Source organism: Acipenser ruthenus, chromosome 7, assembly GCF_902713425.1.
Source record: "Acipenser ruthenus chromosome 7, fAciRut3.2 maternal haplotype, whole genome shotgun sequence".
Classification (NCBI taxonomy): Eukaryota; Metazoa; Chordata; class Actinopteri; order Acipenseriformes; family Acipenseridae; genus Acipenser; species Acipenser ruthenus.
Window position 1 is genome coordinate 43,923,020 of NC_081195.1, and position 20,644 is coordinate 43,943,663.

Genomic DNA, 20,644 nt, shown 5'->3' on the forward strand with positions numbered 1-20,644 from the left:
TATTGGCTGCTGTAATAAAGAACTGAGTTACAGTTTTTAAATTGCATTAACATCCAACAATCAATAGTTTTTTGATTTGGCTGCTAAATAATGTTACCAGTTGTAGTACGTCCAAATTACGCCGTGTGATAGCATCATTTTGTACAGGTAGTGTTGCTGAGTCCCAGATTCACGTTAGAATCCCCATTGCTGATTTAAAGTTTTGATCTGCAATAATTGGGATTTTACTGCGTTCTTAAAAAATAAACTACTTTTGCCTATAGCTTAGAAAACACAGTATTTCCAATAGTTACCAAAATGCTGTGGAGATGACCTTGGCCTTTGAATCGGTAGGAGGGGGTGGGGGGGACGACAAAAAAATAAAAAGAAATTTCATTTCATGCATCTAATTTTTGTTGTCAAAGTTTGGAATTAATATGGGTATGTTCATGTTTTTAAAAATGTACTCCACAAAATTGTTTAGCAATTTTGTTTTTGCATATTTTTTATTTATTATTATTATTTTTTATACTTTTGTGTCATTTGTTACACAAACTGTAAATACAATTGTAACGGGGGGGGGGGGGGGTAAGAAAGTAAATACAGAAATATGTAAAGGAATATAAATATAAAAATAAATATATCTACACAAAATAAAAATACATACATAAAAAAAAAACTATATAAATAATGATAATAACACTAATAAAATAAATAAATAATAGTATCTATAAAGATTTGGTCCCAAAAAATAAGATCTTTAATAAAAGAAAATTAAAAAAGCGGTAGACCATGTAGTCAATGTACATGGCCTGGCCTGGTTCAGCCTTGCCATGGATCTCTCCATAAGTGAAATATCTAAGAAATAGTGTAACCATACGCAGTTAAAGAAAATTCCGGGTTCTACTCAGCCGTTCATGATAGCCTTCTTAGCTGCTGTTAGCCCCGCCATTTAGACTCATCTTGACTGTAAATTAAGGACAACCTAGAGTCGTCTCCAAGCAGGAGCAGACCAAGACACAGAGGCACCTCTACATTGAGATGTTTAGAGAGAGCTGTGACTACAAAATTCCAAAAACTGATGATAGGTGGACATTTCTGCATATTTTTTGATCAATCAATCTATATTTTATATAGCGCCTTTCATTGAGGACCACCATTACAAAGCGCTTTACAAGATGCAGTAACAAGAAAATCCATAATACTTTAAATACAGAGAAATGCATACAACATGTACAACTCTCATCATTTTAAAAGTTTTGCTTGTTCAGGGTAAAACGGTATGGACTAACATTATTAATCAAATTTCAAACAGTAACAAAGAGGACATTTCATTTGAATTTGATTCCTACAGCCTGACACTTGTGCAATGCAAACTACTTCAGTGAATAAGTCAATTCCGAAAGTCCCGTGATTATTAAAAATTGTTATTATTAACCTGTACTAAGTACCAGTATTCACATTTTATTAAATGTTGTTTTAAAAGGTTTTACTCCTATTTATTGGAACCAGTCTAGACTGCTAGATTTGACAGGGTATAAAATTTGCTAAGTCAGCACGTTGGTTAGATACATTTAATGTGTACATTCTATATATGTTTTAAAAACTCAGTGATACTGTATGTGCAAAAGCTGTACTAAGTACCAAAGATTCTCAAGTGGACTGTGTTTGACAATATGAAGTCTTTCCAGGACAAACCTCTCTTTCACTTACTGAGAATGTAGACAAGCTATAAGACAATTCTATATTTAAAAAAAATATAATTAATTTAATTTAATTTAAAAATAGGTACAAGGAAGACATGGCAAGTAAAGGGACACCTGGTAGGATTAGCAACCGTGAATATTGTAATTAACTACTGCAAAGCTGTACTATGATAGTGTTGCATCTTGTGGATAGTGTAAGGACCGTACTCTATCAGAAAGCTGTATGTAATGTTTCTTTCATAAATGCAACAGTTCCAAAGACATTACAAAACTACACACTGAAAAAGCCTGTAAAATAGAAAGGTTATTGTCGAATACTGTATAGTAGTTTCTATAAGTGTGTGTGTATATATATATATATATATATATATATATATATATATGTATACACACACACCAAGGATAGATTTGTTCCAATAAGATTAGCAATACTAGAATGGGACACATTTTTATTTATACATTCTGAATGGCTGGGATTTAAACTTTTTTTTGTTTTATGTGTATAGTGAAATAAAAGTTGGTCTTCATTGTTAGATGCCAAGGAGAATCAAACTTCTGTCTAGTACAGGTGGATTGACATGCTGCTGTTGAGGTCTTTTGTTGTGTTTGTGGGAATCCTATGATCTGTCAATGGAGCAGTAGCCTATTGATTTCAAACTTTTCTGTAATTCCAGACAACCGAAGCTTATTGTGACAACAGTGCCATTTTTGTCTTGGAAATCCAATATTTTTTTTTGTTTGTTTTCTAACAAGCTATTAATTAAAGTGGACAGATTACAATGTGGTTGAGTAGGAATTATGCCCATTGGTGCCCAGATTCTTGGTGGTCTGCTGATGATGCAAACGGCTTTGGATTGGTAAACTCTTGTTAAACTGGAAGGGGGCAGAACTTTAAACTGGCATATCCAAAAAATACTGGATTCACTCTTGTTATACCCCCCTCCTCCCCCAAACTAATTTTGACCCAAAAGTACTTCCCAGTATTTATGACTGTAGTAATAATCCTCTTTTGCCACTCGTCTCAATCTCATTCATAGACATAGGTATGCTGACAGGAGCAAATCCAGTATGCAAATGTGCCTGTTGAAAGGAAATGGCTTACAAAATGTAAAGCAGCCTTATGAAGGGTAGGGCTTGGTTGAAAACCAATCTATAGTTTAGTTGCCCCCAAAAAGATCAGTGAGTGAGCTGTAGGAAAACAATTTAATGCTATTGTGTTTGGAACCAAGTCTTTACAGTATGTTTATTTCTTTCTCTCTCTTTCTTAGCCATATTTTGTATGGGTTTTATGTTGACTTACATGCATTGTTAAGAGTGTGGATGAAAGTGTTCTAAAACCATGATGGTGGTGACTGAAAAAAGCAGAGTGGAAAGTCACAATAGGTTAATGTTATGCCATATTATAAGCCTCAGTGATCTGTACACTGTTAGTATTTTTTTGTAAAATACATTGAGAACAATAAAGTATCTAGTATAGTAAATTGCTGTTAAGATGCTCTTTGTTTTGAACATTTCTCCAGACTGTATATGCCCATGTTGGTTTTAGGTCACAACCCCCTTTTTTCAAAGTATATTTAAAAGCAAAGTACAGTCAATTCTCATTATAACTAACTCAGACTGGACTCATTTCCTGATACTATGAATTGTCTACACTACATGGTCCCAGGCAAAGGATTTTGGGAAATGTATTCACTTGCATCCAGATTAGTGCCTCTGTTCTGTATTTTTGTGCTGTTGTGGGCCTACTGGTCCTATGATGCATTTCGAGTTGAAAGTCGTGCATAATGCATCAAATGCAGAAAGATGTTGCTGCAGATTTCAACATTCCTGGAAACAGTTTGTCAACCAATCTGAAAAACCAGGATACAATAATACAGGTCTACGAACATCAAACTGGATGCAATTAGTGAGCGTGTCCGATTTGCTCAGTACCCTGATGTTGAGGAGACCTTGTTTTGTGATCAGAGTGCAGGTTTCAAGTGCAGTTTATTTGCAATGTATACTTTTTAAAAGTTCACATAACTATTTTCAACAAAATGCACAGTACTTTTACATGTATAATACGTTTCATTGTTGTGCAATTGATTTCAGTATTACTGTGACTTCAATAAAAACTGACAGTATGCATTTATCTTAGACTCCTGATGATAAGAATTAATGAAATGATCTTTTATGCTGGCCCCTTGAAATTCGTACCAACGAGAATTGACTGTATATTTAACAGCAAAAAGTCAACTTCTGTTAAGTCTCAGTTGAGGCATCTAAAGCCTTTCCAATGTGATCCTGTGACCAAATGTTGGCTCCACCTTTTGAATGAACTGTATCAACAACACATGGAAATCAGCAAGTAGTTTTCATCCAATATTGAATTTGGGTCAAGCCAAGTTATGATAACTCTGCATTGAATCAACAGAATTCTAAACCTTCAGATAGCATAACTCCTGGATTAACTAACTCTCCACAGTTCAACCTAATTCCTTGGATTGTTGGCATCTGATCTGTAAAACCGGGACTGGGTGCAGGATGAGTGACTCCTCTCCCCCTACTTTAGCAAGGTTTTAACAGAACTGGTGGATCAGGGATTTTATGCAAATCCTTCAATGCAAAAATGCACAGTCTATGGTGCCAATAAAAATTGACATTTATGTCAATCAACTCAAGACTCCCCTGGCCTCCATCCACTATACAAATAATACATATGGTATCACCCCTGGTGTCTTACATGTTTAACAAATAGGAGTTCCTGGGTCTGCAAGAGGAACCTGGCTTGGTCTTGGGATTGGAGGATGCCCACTGAACCATGAGTTCCTCTGGCTGTCTGGAATTGCTGTGGTGGGGGGGGAAAAATGATTGGACATTCTAAACTGGGGTGAAAATCGGAGGTTAAATAATTGGGCATTTATAAAAAATAAAAGAAATAACAGATAAACATCAGCAGCTGTATTTACATCATTTGAATACAAGCACCAGGTAAGTCTGCATAATTTGCCTGCAGTATGATGAACTAGAAAACAGAAACAGTCTTTGTATAGGTAGAAACTCACACCTACACACTGCAGAAAACATACTTATTTAATTAAGCAAATTAGAGAAATATATGTAGCTACTTGGTTTTTTTGGTACTGTACAATGCAGTAGAGACTGCTCTAGCCTTTTCAGTCAGTCACTGGCCTCTCCACCCAATTCTCTCAGCTGTATCGCGCGAGTTCCACCTCTACTCCGATGATCTCAGCAGAGGTGGGGTGGAAGAAATGAAAGAGAAAGCACATTACGTTCAGTCAGTGTTTCCTTGGTGTTTAATCTCGTGTCCTTACTACACTTTATGTTCTCTTCGCACGCATCCTAATCCTCAAGCATTGCAGTGTGGGCGGGGGGCCCCTGCGAACCGGGTACTGCCATGTCGGCGGGCAGCGGCTACCATCAGTGGGAGAACACCAGGAGAAACAACAGGTATATTGAATTGTGAATCGGGGCGAGCAGAACTGGATCCCCATTTATAATATACTGGTTGTCAATGCCAATACAGTTAAGCGTGTGGCTCTGCCGCAGCTGAGGTGAATGGGAGAGCAACCAACCTTGTGCATTTGGCAGCTCCGAAACTAGGTCAGTAGTTTAGTAGATCAAATGCGCTAATTTTATAATTGTTGTGTTTGAACTTCCAGAATCTTGTAAAGCGTTTCAAATTAAAAATTAAGTTTGTTTGGTGTGTTGTCACATTCTTTATGATATATTTATGTAGTTTTATTATTTTATTGTTAAGTTCGGGATGTTTGGTATTGTTCGTTTAACTTTTTAATCGAGAGAAGGTGACACTTTGTAACTTATTTATAGAATGTAAATGCTGTGCGTTTTCTCAAAGTAGTAACTGAGAATTTTGTAAATGCAATTTATTGTACTCCCAGATGTGGTGTGTGTGTGTGTGTGTGTGTATATATATATATAAATGTTTTGGTGTTTCTTCAAAATTCTTACATTTTTTTATTGTCGTTTTTGTGAATGAACTAGTTTGTGGGTTATTTTCAGAAATGTCATTCCCTCTGCCTGATCTAGGCATTTCCTAACCAGATACTGTAGTATATCTGTAACGTTTTATTTTGATATATATCTTTATTGAAGACTCGCTTCGCTGCTAGGTAAAGGAGTTCATGTTCTACTGCTGTTTTGTGTCACGCATGGAGTAAACTATACAATGGCTGTGTAACAGTAAAATAACAGCGTTTCCATAAGTAGGGCATTTAGTCAGTGAAGGGTGTCTGATCATTTCTCATGCACACGAAATAAACTTTAATAAAAATAAGTTATTGAAGCACTGTGGCATTTTTTAATTTTATTTATTTATTTATTTATTTTTGCTGTAGGCAGGTCGATCATGTTATGAATGTTTCTTTTATTTAAGGATATATTGTACTTATTGTAAGATTTGCATGTAACTTCTAAGCCGTAGTGAATTTTGCAAAACATATTGAAATACTTAGGTTACATACATGCATTACTGATGTCACTTAGGGGGTGTTTTTAATTGTTCGAGCTGCCTACGTGTAAATATTCTTGTGATTTTTCATGCAAAGAAATGCACGAGTTGAACGTGACTAGGTAGTTACATAATGTAGGTCAAACCAGCCAGCTTGTTACTTTATTTTGCATAAATCATATCAAATATGCATGTTGATATTTAGAGAGAATTATCCGTGTGTTATCGATTGCATGCTATTCACAACTCGTGTTTTGTTTTCTATTCATATTTAGTAAGCGTGCTCTATATTTCACTCTGATTGGGAAGCATGCATATTGCTTGATTTCCATTCTTACATGTTATTATTAACAACCTGTGCCCTATTTCTTTGGGACAAATTAGGCCATGACGCTTTATCCTACTTGTCATGAGTTTCAAGTGCCAACCAAGTGATAAATATTAATTTAAATTCTGCATTGTTAGTGCACTAAGCATAGAATGAAGTACTCAAGGCTGTCATTTTGTTTTATGCTTTTAATTCATTTCCCAAGTCATAACAAACTCCTACAATCTAGGATCAAAAGTGTAATGACCAAAAGGGTTAGATACATTTTTTATGATTTGTTTTATTTACTGTCCAGGCACCAAAATAATTTAAAAAAGAATAGTAATCCTTAGTGTAGCATCCCTGGAACATGGTATTAAAAATCAGGTTGCTGATGTACAGTATCAAGTGTTATTTAGGTCACTGGGTCTTTCAGTGCTAGGTTAAAAAATATGCTGCATGGATCCAAAGTGTGCTGTATCAGCCTTGACAGCTGTGTGATCCCTGTTTTTCATTAAACATCACCCTATACCAGAGGACAACAAGGACATTCTATCCCGTGCGGATGTAATGACGACTAAGACATTTTCCATCTTAACCCCACCTTTAAGTGCTCTCCCTTAGTTTATGATCAATAAACCATATGCACACTTATTTTGTAATTTATTTTCTCTGTATTAAGATTACAGAAAGCAATACAGTCAGCACTCACATATCTGACCCTATAACATTTTGACTTCAGTGACGGTTAAACGAGTGTGACGCATATCTGATTATTTCATTTCATTATTTCACCGTTTGGAGCCCAGAAAATATACAATGTCAAAAATACATAGCTGAAAGGACTGTGTTTTAAAATAAGTAGGCTTCCATTTAGATGTACAGTAGTTTGTTTTGTTGGTACAGTACTATATTTTCAACAGAAGTAGTATTTTAATTCAGAACTATATGATTCTGAAAATATCACTTACTGTGAACACGTAATACAGTACATACTTTTAAATTGGGTACATATTGTAGCAGTATGTAAAATTAATGATTAATGACTCAACAGCAAAATGAAATGAAAATGTGTGTCATTATTAATTTCTTAGCAGACGCCCTTATCCAGGGTGACTTCAATTGTTACAAGATATCACATTATTTTTACATACAATTACATTTTTGGGGTAACCTTAATGAAAATATGTAGTAAAGAGCAGTTATAGTAAAAAAAAAAAATGGTGGTTTGGTTTGTTTACATCCACAGGTCATAGTTCATGCTTTGACTTTATATTATAATAAAGTTATTTTGTGTGCTTGTATGTGCATTTAAGGACCACCAACCATTGCGTCCCACATATATTTTGTTCAGAATGTTAAACCATTTTTTTCAGTACTGAATAAAACCATGCATCATTTGGTCCTTCTCATAATTTCACGATCCCACCATTCTTATCGTGCAGGTGCCACCAACTCTTTTGCTGAAGCAAATTACAAGCCTTCGTTCCTGCCACATGATGAGCTCAAACAACTTGTTGTCAGGGTAAATACTGACCATGATAGGATTAGGATTTGCTAGTCTCGTGCTTCAAGTGAGCAGCTGTTGGGAACACAGTAGTTCCCAGAAAACCAGTATAAAGGTATACTGCAGGACCTGAGAAAGAAACGTATTATTCAATGTTTAGGATACTACAGCATATTTTATTTAGCCTCTACAGGCTTCTAGCACTGCCTTGTTCAGTGTGAGGAAAAATAACTAACATCTAGGTCTGCATTAATCATTTATGGTTTTTACATCCATATTTTGATGGTTGTGTTAATGATTTTTCCTTGTCATATTTAGATGTCCTGTTAGTGCTTGGGACTGATTCCCTAAGTTAAGGCTGTCACAGTTGTATAGTCAACTATACACCTGCTGAATCACATCCATTGAGTGCAATTTATCTTCTAAGCAGTAGTATCAATTGTGCCAATCTATGCTAGTTTGGTGTTGCGTGAACATGTACACTACAGGCAAGGTCGTGGTACTCAACTGGTTTATTAAAGGGCCAGTCCAGTCCAGGTCTCTGTTTTCACCAGGTACAAAAGAAGCCAGGAATAGCCTTCAAGTTCAATACCTCTGGACACCACATACCCAGCTGTATAATACACATGCTCATTCCAGACATTGTTTTACCACGGTCTGGTTGGAAAGGGTACATTTAGATGGAGTTATGTTAAAATCAGGATAATGGTGCACATCTCCCTTGCTTGCTAACACTTCTGCCTATTGTGTGTACAGGCTGCAGGTGGCTTCTTGTTTGTTGTTGGGTGTGATCGAGGAAAAATACTTTTTGTTTCGGAGTCTGTATCCAAAATACTGAATTACAGCCGGGTGAGTATTAGTCCAGACTTCTAAATGTCATGGTGTCTGACTTGACCCCTTACTAAAATGTAGTGTTCTTATTGAACATCTGCTCTGCTTATTGCTATATGTTCTCAAAGCAGAAATGCATGATTCAATTACATTATTAATGAAAATAAAGTAATGTGATAAAAATAGAGCACTCAACAAATGTCCATCAATGACTGAATACTGTAGGTACTCTGAACATTAGTGAACATTTTACTAGTTGTAAGGGGAACATTTGTAGTATTTTGGGCTGTTTCAGTGAAAGAAAAGTGTACCTGAGAATGTGGCACACAGTACAATAAAAAAACCCATCTTAATAATAAAAAAACACCTTTTGTCATGGATCGAACAAGATTTGAATCAAAACCTATATATATATACACACACACACACACACTTTACCTTCATATCTTACTATTTCACTGTCTGTAAGCTTTTATGCTTGAGTTACAAATACAATAATGTGCATTCTTTATAGATGGTGCTTGTCGTAATATCAAGAGTCTAAACTTTTCAGAGTTTGGTGTACAGTATATAAACAATGTCTGTTTTAGGAGACCAATTCTTCTTTGTTTCATAGCATACTCTAGTGGAGAGTGGTAATGGTATATAATAATAGCTAATAGAAAAGTTATATATATATATATTATTATAAGGAAATATTTCATTTACCATTTACCTCTTAAAAGGTTGAATTGATTGGACAGAGCCTTTTTCACAATGTGCACCCAAAGGATATTGCGATGGTGAAGGAGCAGCTCTCTCCTTCAGATGTGTCCCCTCGGGAGAGGCTGATAGACACTAAAAGTTTTTTTTTTTTTTTTGCTACATTATTTATTTGTGCTAGATTACCAGCACTAAGTAAACTATGTTTGCTGATTTAATCTAGAAAACATTGACTATGAAACTGAGAAACATTTTAACAAAGTACTGTGTTTGCAGTTGATTTCTGTGTTAAAGGCAGCTGCAAATGTATTGGATTTTTTTAGTTTTTAATAAACAAAATAGTAACAACTTATTTTATAGTTGTTAGTTACTAGTGAAGAGTTACATTACATTGATGTTGACAGCAATGCAAAAGGAAACTTCAGCACACCTGTCTTTGTTTTTGTGAAATGACCTTGCAACATGTTTTTGTCTTTTTATAGCTGGGTTGCAAGTCCAGTCTGACATCCCATAACCTCTGTGCGACTGTGCCCTGGTGCTAGAAGATCCTTCTCTGTCGAATGAAATATAATCGAATACCAGTGAAGATGGAAGACAAAGATTTTCAGTCATGCACCACAAAGAAAAAAGGCTATCATTCAGGAATATTTCTAGTATGCATCCTCACTGTTTATTGAGTCCTGAATAGTTGCAAGTTTACAGTATATACTCTTGTGACCATCTCCCTCATTCAGTTGCAAGAGAATAAATTAGCAAGTGTAGAGCTTCATATTAATTACTAGAAAATGACTTTCATAACTGTGTTCTAGTTAAAGTTCACCAGTGTATTTATTCATACCTCTTTAGATCAGAGTTTATAATAACACATCACAGTTACATTTTACATTGCACCTATGGAAGCAATGGGATTTTATCTCTAATTTGAGCAAAATAAATACCAAATTTAACCGTTATCTTCTTTATTTAATTTGTCAGCCATGTATTTTACAAGGTATTTCAAATGAACTAGGTTCATACACAAGTTTTCTAATGTGCGTGTATCCTCGAAGATTCGTAGCAACTCTGGGAAAGGTAGGCTGTACTTGCAGCTGGCATTTGTCGAGTTGTTACCTGGTTCAGCAAGGAAGTAAAATATGAATTTGTGTTTGTGTGTTTGTGTGTCATTTGAAGGGATGTTGGTTAGAAATCATTCTCGGTGGTTTTCTAGAATGTGTGATAATTACTCCATTTTAAAGTCATTCTTGGTCCCAATGTAACAAACCTTCCTACAGTAATGTATTACATTAACCACTATGCAAAAGGATACCCCCCCCCCCACCCTCGGACAAGTGTATTTTTGTTTGTTTTTTTTGGTTTGATGAGCTGTCACCTTGTTGTGCATGTTTTTTTTTTTCACCTCACACCAACGCCAAAAAACGTACTAGTATTGTTACTACTGAAAATCCAGACATCCAATTAAATGGATACATTGATTTAGAGGGCTATAATACATATGATACAAGTTTTTGTTTTGCTTTTTCTAAAGGGAATTCTGTTTTGCAGTGTTGCATTAATAGTCAGAATCAGAATCATTTCTTCTCACGGTAATGTATACATTTTATATTGTCTCCTTCAATTGTACTCACAAATTCTTGTTTTCTTTTTTATTCTTTTCTCCAAAACAGAGCAACCACTGTTCTAGGCTATTTGCCCCAAGAGCTACTCGGAGCTTCTTGTTATGAGTACTTCCATCAAGATGACCTTCTACATTTATCTGATAGACACAGGAAAGGTACAGCATACCCTAGGGCTGGAACACGTACATATAGAATATATAAAGAGATTGTTAAAAGAATATAACAATGTTGTTGTATTTCAGTGTGTATCAGCAATCCAGAAGTGATGATAAATCTATTAACTGTACCTGTTTACAATTGCATTAGATGCTGTTCCTAGATGAAGTTGTATTTGTATTTTTTGTGTCTGAAATGAAGCACTGTTTATGCTCTGTGTGACAACGTCCATTGCTGGACTGCATTTTGTATTTATCCTCCCCTCATTTGTACAAAAGCTATTCACAGCCATGCCTGCCCCATACAAACCACATGGATTAGTGGGACTGTTGGCCCTTGCACTCCTTTTCAAGTGAAATCCTCACTAGCTCAAACTAGTATTAATGTGAGTATTTTACGTTAATAATGCAATAATCTCTACATTTTTAACAAAAATTGTATTGCACTCCTAGAGACCAGACTGCAGTTCCTCACAAAGATAAACATCTAAATGTGTCAGTCAACCTCTGGGAGTGCAATAGTGACTTGTTTGTCATTTACGTTCCCTTTTTCATGTGCTGAACCTTTTATGTACAAATATGCTGTCTTTAGGTGCCAAATGGAGAAGCTGCTGACCCAGTACTCTCTACAAAGCTCAGCCAAGAAAGTCAGGGAGCTTCATTTCCAGTCAGTGAAGAACTGATGAGTAAGAGTTTTAAAACAAGATTATTATTATTAATAATAATAATAATAATAATAATAATAATAATAATAATAATAATAATAATAATAATAATGGACAGGGAGAGTGGGAATGTTTATCTAAGAATTTTGAAAATAGGAATGTTTAACCAGGTACACCTTGCAAATACTAATTTAAAGTTAAACATAAAACAGAAATAAGCTAAAAAGGCTCTAGCTATAGATATACAGGGAGTGGACAAAAAAAAATGGAAACACCTGGGTAAATGAGGGACACCAAGTGTATTGAAAGCAAGGTCTTCCACACAGGTGTGGCTCGTGCGTAAATTAAGCAAATAACATCTCAGCATGCTTAAGGTCATGTATAAAAATGCTGGACAGGCCGGGTTGCCTAGAATTATGGCTAACATGGCTGCAAGAGGAGACCTCAGTGACTTTGAAAGAGGGGTATGTGTTGGGGCACGTTTGGCAGGAGCTTCAGTGACCAAGACAGCTCAACTTGCTGATGTTTCACGAGCAATGGTGTCTACGGTGATGTCGGCATGGAACTCCGAGGGAAAGACAGCATCAGCAAAGGGCAACAGTGGGCGGAAGCGCATACTCCAGGATCGTGATATCCGTGCATTAATTCGAAGTGCAAGGCAAAACAGGCAAGCAACTGCAGATCAATTGACTGCAAATTTCAACCTGGGGCACAAGCAGCCAGTTTCATCAAAAATGGTCTGCCGAGAACTCCACAGAGCGGGATACCATAGTGGCCCAACACCCTATTTGACTTTACATTGGTGTTTCCATTTTTTTGTCCACTACCTGTATATTGTACAGCTAAAGTTGTTCTATCAACTATAAATACTTGTAATTTTCTGAGTTTGTAATTTTAAAACTGTTGTTGAAGACGTAATTGGAAATTGGAACTTGCACAGGTGATTTAGAGGCATGTAAGCAGTGCTAATAACTGGTACAAAAGCTTTGAGAAGCTGTCTCTATGTATTTATCATGTTTTTCAATGCCCGACTATTTCTATTACAGATGCCCATTCCCAGCTGGATCTGGACATGGTTGTGGGACCTGGCTTTGGTAACCTTGGCAACGACAAAGCTGCCATGGCTTTCATTATGACCCTGTTCGAGACAGAAGGAGAGCTGGGGGAAGCTGTGGGATTCAATGAAGCGCCCTGGTCTCTATAGTCCTTATTTTTTTAAGTTGTTTTTAATGATTATCATTATTACTTTCTTTTTAGGTAGTATAAAGGGTTTTAATGTGCAGCAATGTTCTTCATAAGCATAGAGGTCTTCAGAAACTGTTTACATCAGTGCAGTGTGGGTGTGTCATGAAAAGAAATAATACTAGAACACCCTTTTCAGAAATTGTTTCTATGAAGATAAAATATTGAAATAAAGCTGAGAATTCCACTTCTAAATGTATCTTGCAAATATTAAAATTACTTTTGTCACAATTTAGAGAGTTTGTTAGGCCCATTTGGAAATTGTAATTGGATGGAGATGCTAAAGGGTTAAATAATTGGAATTTATAGGGGGGGATACCTCCAGTATCCCCCAATATCCACCATGTGTTACTGTTGCAGCATGCTGATCCCATTTAATACCACAGTAACTCGTGTGTACCATCATTAGTCTGTACTTTGTGCAGCAGTTCAAGGAGGCTTTGTTTTTTAGGTTGCTTGATTCCTGACACAATTATGCTCAACATTTTTGGATGTATAGCGGATAAGTGATCCAACTTTGTGTTTCCTAACAACCTTTTGCGTTCCAATGCCATATCACATCTCGCTAAAGTCTAACAACACAAGCTGGAGTCTCTGGCTTACTAAATACAGATTTAGCGTTTCGATGCAAGTGTTATTGTAAAATGTGCATCCACAATTCTAAATGCTCTGATTTTAATGAAGTCAAATAGATAACTTTTTGACAATGTCTTTGTCAAGCATCTTCAAGTTATTTACCCATCTGTTTCCTTTAGGACAGCAGTGTGTTTTTATGTTGCCTGGTCTAGAAAAAAAACATACATCCGTTCACTATTCACTGACTAAAATCAATTTAAAGTTGTTGTAACCCAAGCACATTCTTGAAGCACTAATTGTGGACTACCCTATCTAAAATACCATTATGAATTAGTGCTAAGTTTAAAAGTGACATGCTATATAATTTCTAATCAATGTGCTGTATAATTATGCTATGGAGTATGGAAGATGGTCCTGAGTGCAATTGATTTCAGTTTAATTCTTGATTCTTAATGAGATTTTTTATTGGGTAAGTACAATGTACTTAATGAAAATAAATAATCTTCTAGTGCACGCATTAGCCTAGCATAAGAGTTGTTGTTTTATAAATATCATGGGTCTGTAAATCATATGTCATACTGTAGGTCTTATATATAAGCGCATTATGTTTACCTGATTAATTGATTAATTTTCTGTCTTTGTTATCTTGTAAAATGTTCATTTGCACTGGGGTCAACAGGTTACTCTATGTGAGATTATTCATTGCAGGGCTCCTCTGTGTACTTCCATTTGTTATTTTGTTCATAATGCAGAAGTATTTATGTTTACCCGTTGTACTGTAATCTTGTTGCTGCTACTGTCAGCAGGGTGACTTTGTGAATGAGATGTTACATCTCCAAAGGCTACTTCTGTATAAATATTTAAATAAACATAGTTTCCTCTACACATGCAGTGTCTCCAACAATACATGATATTGGAAAGTTGACTTGGTTGCCGAACTGAAGGGATTAATGATCAGCTATTCATGAACATGTGAAGGATCAAAGGAAGAAGTCTTCTATTCCCAATGTGTATGATGAGTGGGTTGTATTATCCTACTGACTTGTAGAAGTTACCGTTGTATATGTCCTTATTTACTGGATTGGCAGAGCATGCTGTGACACTTTTAGTCACATGTTTCTACACTATTTGCATGCAATAATAATGCTTGTGCTGGAATAATCTATCCTGTCTAATCCCAGTCAGTGTTGGGTGTGCTCAATATACTTACTGTACCTTTTAAACTGTGGCGATTGAAATAGTATTTTAAAAACCTATGTGAAGGGTGAGCTTGTGGAACATCATGCCTCGTAGTATTGTTGCTCATGTGGTTGCATTTCCTTCCCCTTACACAAAGCGTTGCCCTGTTTGATGGAAATATCTTGAGCAATGTTTTACAGCTTAGCATTGTAAGGGATCAACTACTAGATCTTTGCATAGGGTGATCCTGGGATTTGAACTCCTTAATTCCTTCTGCTTTTACAACTTTACCAGGTGAGCTAAGGAGGGTGGATCCTTTAATAGACTTGAACTGTATTTGAAACTGCAATATCACTTTAGCCCACAAGGTGGAGATAGCAGTCTGTTGCTTTAAAGTACTTTAACATTAGTTAACGTTTTTTTTTATAGTGCAGACTTTTTATATGGAACATTAAACTATTACAATATATTTCTAAATATATTCTACATTTTAAATGTCATTTTGGTGTGTTTCTTTGTTATTCAGTATCTTTGACAAAGCAGAGGCTACAGTTCTACATTTTGAGAACAGTGACTGTGTAACTGGTCATGTCAGTGTTCTCTAACAAAAGCATGAGCATTTGTAACATGCTTTGCTTCTTAGAAATGCCATTGTTTTTATGTAAACAGTAACACAAACCCAGTACTGAGAGATGGAAGATACTCTTTGATGCCTGAATGTTTTGGGGATGGGACTAGTGTCAGAATTGAAGAACAACAAATATATATTACATACATAAAATCAATACAGTCTTCCGTTTGTCTTACTGAAGACAACCCTATTAGAACACACAAACTGCTGAATAATTGTTCCTGACTGCCAGTGTTGAGATGCTGACATAGCTTAATAGTGACTAATATAATGGCACAAAAAACATCTGGCTTGCAAATAAAGTTTGACCTGAAAATAGCGATGCAAACCCTTCCGATATTCGTTTGAGATCATCAATGCATTCTATTTGCAGATATTTAAGTAAGAAGTGGAGCTCGTCTCTCAGATATCTTGCACTTCTAGCTATGGTGTTGGAGAACACTTCCATAGCTTCAAGACTGTTTGTTTGTTTGTTTGTTTGTTTGTTTGTTTGTGTCTGCATTAACATCTTTCACGGTTTTAACCAGAAATGCGTCAACAGCAACAGACTTCCTCATCACTGACTTGAATAAATATTTGCTTATTTTGAATGCCATGCAAAACGTTTTTGTATTGACTTGTCTTGAGCACTACAGCCATCAATTTGCACATAAAACAAACACAAATAAAGTTTTTTTAACTATTCCCAGCAGCTGTTCAGTTGTATTTGCAACACTAACTACATCCAAAAAAAGTCCGGAACTTAAAATACAGTCTGTATAACCTAATCAATCATCTTAATTTTAAGTTTAACCTGCAAAATATGATACGTATTCTGTCTGTGTTTGTTATCTGTGACTAGGTTAATGCTCAGTGGTATATGTATAGTATAAATGACACATGTATTGATTGTTTACTGGACAAGTCCTGTATAATATCACCCCTTCCACATTCTCCATCTGTTCAATACGTGGAAAGCTCAGTCCTGGAAATGGAATTTCATGCACATGTTTGGGCATTTACCTTGAAACTACAGTAGTAGATAAGGGAATCTAGAGCAGAACCTGATCATCCATGTTGGGTTAACTGATAAGTTCTGTCCCAAGTTTTTGTAATCCTGCATAACTCCTTCCTTCTGTAAAACAAATAGCTTTAACGTTTTGACTGGTGTTATACAGAATTCCTGTACTTTAACTTCAAGTTTGAACACTTTAATAATACATACAGTATTAGCAAAACCTGTTTCCTGCTTGCCTTGGTTCTTTTACCTCCATTCTATTTGATACAGGTGTCTGGTGTTCTTCTTCTGCCTTTCAGTTGATGAGAGATCCACACAAGTGCATTCTGCACACAGGTGAATTTCCAAGAAGTTTCTAGTCCTTAATTTCACAATCATAATTGGACTCCCAAACAACTTACTTATTTGTCACATAATTTTACCACTTAAAACCCAAATTTTGTAATATGTTCCTGTTAACTTGGCAAATGGTTGGTTCTATTTTTACAAAAGTTTAGACTAATGACTCACCCTTATATAAGGAAGTTGCATCTTATGCTCAAGCATCCGCATGATAACCAGTAAGTCACTCAATTCCACCTTTCTGCATTTGCCAGCAGGCATAAATCTGTGATGAGTCACTTGCAGTGTGGGAATAAACAAGTATACTTCACTCTAGTGAATCCAGACCCACACTTGCTTCGGCTGTAACCCACTGAAAGGTAAGAACATGAACATGAATCATGACAGAGCATAAAGTGCAGATAGACACATTGCTTTCCTTGTTGTCATTGTTTGTATTAATCCACCGTCATTGTTTGTATTAATCCACTGCTCATGTTTTTATTTCATATATTAAAATTTTATATTCTAATGTTTTTAGCTTTGTCAAGATTAATAATTGCCTGAGCCAGCCCTTCCCAGTGCAGAGATGGATTAGACAGGGCTACGCTCTGTCGGAGATGCTCTACGACATCTCCATTGAACCGCTGCTACACCAGCTGAGGGAGTGTCTCGCTGGCCTGGCCATACCTGCCCTCCCCTCCGCCCAGCCTGTCTGTCTTTCAGAGTAAGCTGATGACCTGAATGTGTTTGCAACAAGTAATGAAGACGTGGCAGTGCTGGAGTCATGCATGAAGGGCTTTGAAAGAGCTACAACTTGGTAGCGTCCATGCTGTGGCACAGATTAATGTGTCAGGACCCTCCCACAGGGCTGCTGGCACACGTCCAGAGAAAACTAGTTAATTTCTTTTGGGATGGAAACCACTGGCTGGAACCAGCAGTACTGTACCTCCCCCTCCCGGGTCACAGCGTTCAGATTGCAGGCAGCCCAGAGGCTGCTGTACACCCCCGATTTGAGCTGGAGAGGCTTGGCTTTGTCCCTCCTCAAGGGGGGTGGGGGGCTTGGCTTAGACAGGCAGCTGTTTTTAATGACCCCCAGTAAAGTTATTAGTACTGACCTGGAAAGCTTTTACAGGAACATGTTAATGCCTGGGGGTTAGTTAAGATTTTAAAGACAGATGAAAGCCTCTGTACATGTTTTATTTTTGAGGAGCCTTTGCTTTTTAATAGAATTTTTAACATTGATGCTTTTAATTCTAAACAGCTTTTTTTAGTGTTTTTACAGGCCGGAATCACCACCCTGGGTCACCTGGTAGACTGGACTGAGTGGCAATGGAAGAGAAGAGCCGAGTTGACTGCAGTGTTGGGCCTGCGCTTGGTGCGCTTCATAGAGAGGGTGTTGGGAGAGATTCGAGCCTCCCTGAACCCAGCAGCGTTGGAGTTTGTGGTGCGGTGCTTCTCAGACAGACAGACCCTGGAGCGTGAGCCTGATTTCCCCTCGGTGCTGTTCTCCCCTGCGCTGCCGGAGGAGGAGGAGGAGGGGGGAGCAACCCGGGATGCTGTTATCCCTGGATGAAGAGACCAATTTACAGTTTCACTTTGCAGAGAAGAGGCAGCTGTACAGCACTGTGGTTAAGACCCGGCATTATCTCAGACTTAAAGACCTGACTGACACCAAGTGGAGGGCTCACCTGGCGATGGAGGAGTCTGTGCGGCCGTCCTGGAGGGTGCTGTACAAGCTGACTCTGCCCAAGCACTGGGGACCTGCAGTGGTGAGTGTTGCACGGTATCGTCGCCACGAACGGCTGGCTGAGCCGAGTCGACCCAGGTGTGGGGGAGCAGTGCCCCTTCTGCCCCGCCATGGAAACTGTGTTCCACCTTTTCACAGACTGCCCACGACTCCGGCCTTTTTTTATTTTTCTATAAGGCCTGCTGATGAACCTCGGGGTGCTTTTTACTAAAGAGTTATTCATTTTAAGTATTAAGTATTCTTTTAAATATCATCGGTGTGCCCTGATTTTTTTTAAATCCCGTAGGAACAGACTATCTAGCACTGGTATAGATGATGCCCTGTGTGTTTTTAGAGTTCTGGTTGTAACCAGGGTAAAAGTTGATTTTTCTTATTACAGCATGATAAATTACATGGATAATTTTATGATGAGGTGGTGTACTGAGGGTGGGGTGTGTGCAGAGGGTGAAGATGGCAAGCTAATTTTAATTTATTGAAATGTTTGTGGGTTTTTAGGATTTTTTGCTATTTTTAAAATGTTTCATGTGTTTGTTTTATTCTTGTTTTATTATGACCAGTGCTGGAATTTACTAGTTTTATTTATGTTACTTTAACGTCTTGTTGTTTTTCTTTTGTGTTGTTCAATAAAGGGATTTTAAAATTCTCTCTCTCTCTCTCATCTCATCTAATCAGTACTGCTTCTAATCGCGATTTGACCTGGACCATTCAAAATAAATTCCCCCGCTCTGTTTTGCAAAACACTCTTGGAGTTGCAGTTGTTTTGTAATGCACTCTGGGAGTTGTAGTCTATGCTCTGCTGTGACGTAAATCTTGCAGCTGCTGTTGGGACAACAAAGTAACAACTAGAAGCAGCTGACAGTTTGGTAAAGAAAATGGGCAGATAACCGTGTTATTTCCTAATTGCTTGTGCCTCAAAAGTATAGAAAATGGCTATTATTCCCCACAAACTTTGCTTTTGTGACCAGGACAGTGATATTTTGAAATTTACCTATTTTCCAGAACATTCCAGATAGATTCAGTGCTGAGTAAACTTGGAGTAACTTCTAGGACTTTCCAGTAATATAAATAGTAGTATAAATACAGGGGCCTTAAGCCCACCAGTTCAGTTTAGTTCCAGCTGCCTAAGTGGATACATATCTGCATTTTTCTGAGATGGCATCAAGAGGCTGCAAGCATCCGGCAGATGCATTTTGCTATGTCTGCAGCCAATTTATCAAGACAAGAGCGAAAAAGTACTCCGTGGAAGCATCTGCTAAGATGTGTGAGGCCTACAAGGCATATTTCGGCATGCCTGTCGGGGATCAAGACAAACCCTGGGCACCTCATTTCACCTGCGAGCACTGCAAAAAAACTCTGGAAGGTAAGATGGACAATTGTTGCTCGGAATTTTATGTTATAAAATTTGTTAACATTTTTAAAATTGTAAAAGTTTTTTAATTTTAATATGTTTTACAATTTTCAATGTTATTGAAAAAATATATCATATATGAAAAATGTTGCGAGAATCTCTTACACATTAGTCATGGATGAAATAAATGTATTTTTATAGGATGGTACAGAGGGGAAAAAAGAGCCATGAAGTTCGCTATCCCAAGAATTTGGTGGGAACCCACTGACCACTCAAGCAACTGCTACTTTTGCATGGTGGACCCTTCCAAACGTCGAACTGGCAAGAATGCACCTGCTATCATGTATCCGGACCTTCCTTCATCCATCGCCCCGGTGCCACACTGTCATGAGCTCCCCGTACCCACTCCTCCGGAGAGAGAGCAGCCGTCTTTAGAAGAGAGCAGCAAGTCAGAGAGCGAGGAAGACGTTGTAGATCCAGATGACAATTTCAGAGGTGGAGCTGAGGAGAGAAACCCATACTATCCCAACCAAAAAGACCTCAACGACTTGATTAGAGATCTTGGTCTCACCAAGTCCAATGCCGAGCTTTTGACGTCTAGGCTCAAGCAGTGGAACTTGTTGGATGAAAGTGTGCAAGTCGCAGATCAGAGGAAGTGTCA

At 37.3% G+C, this 20,644-nt stretch overlaps 1 pseudogene; it reads left to right on the forward strand.

Moving 5' to 3' along the window:
- The first annotated feature begins 4,847 nt into the window (after positions 1-4,847).
- LOC117414577 (basic helix-loop-helix ARNT-like protein 1) lies at positions 4,848-19,274 on the forward strand (annotated as a pseudogene).
- Positions 19,275-20,644: the final 1,370 nt, after the last annotated feature.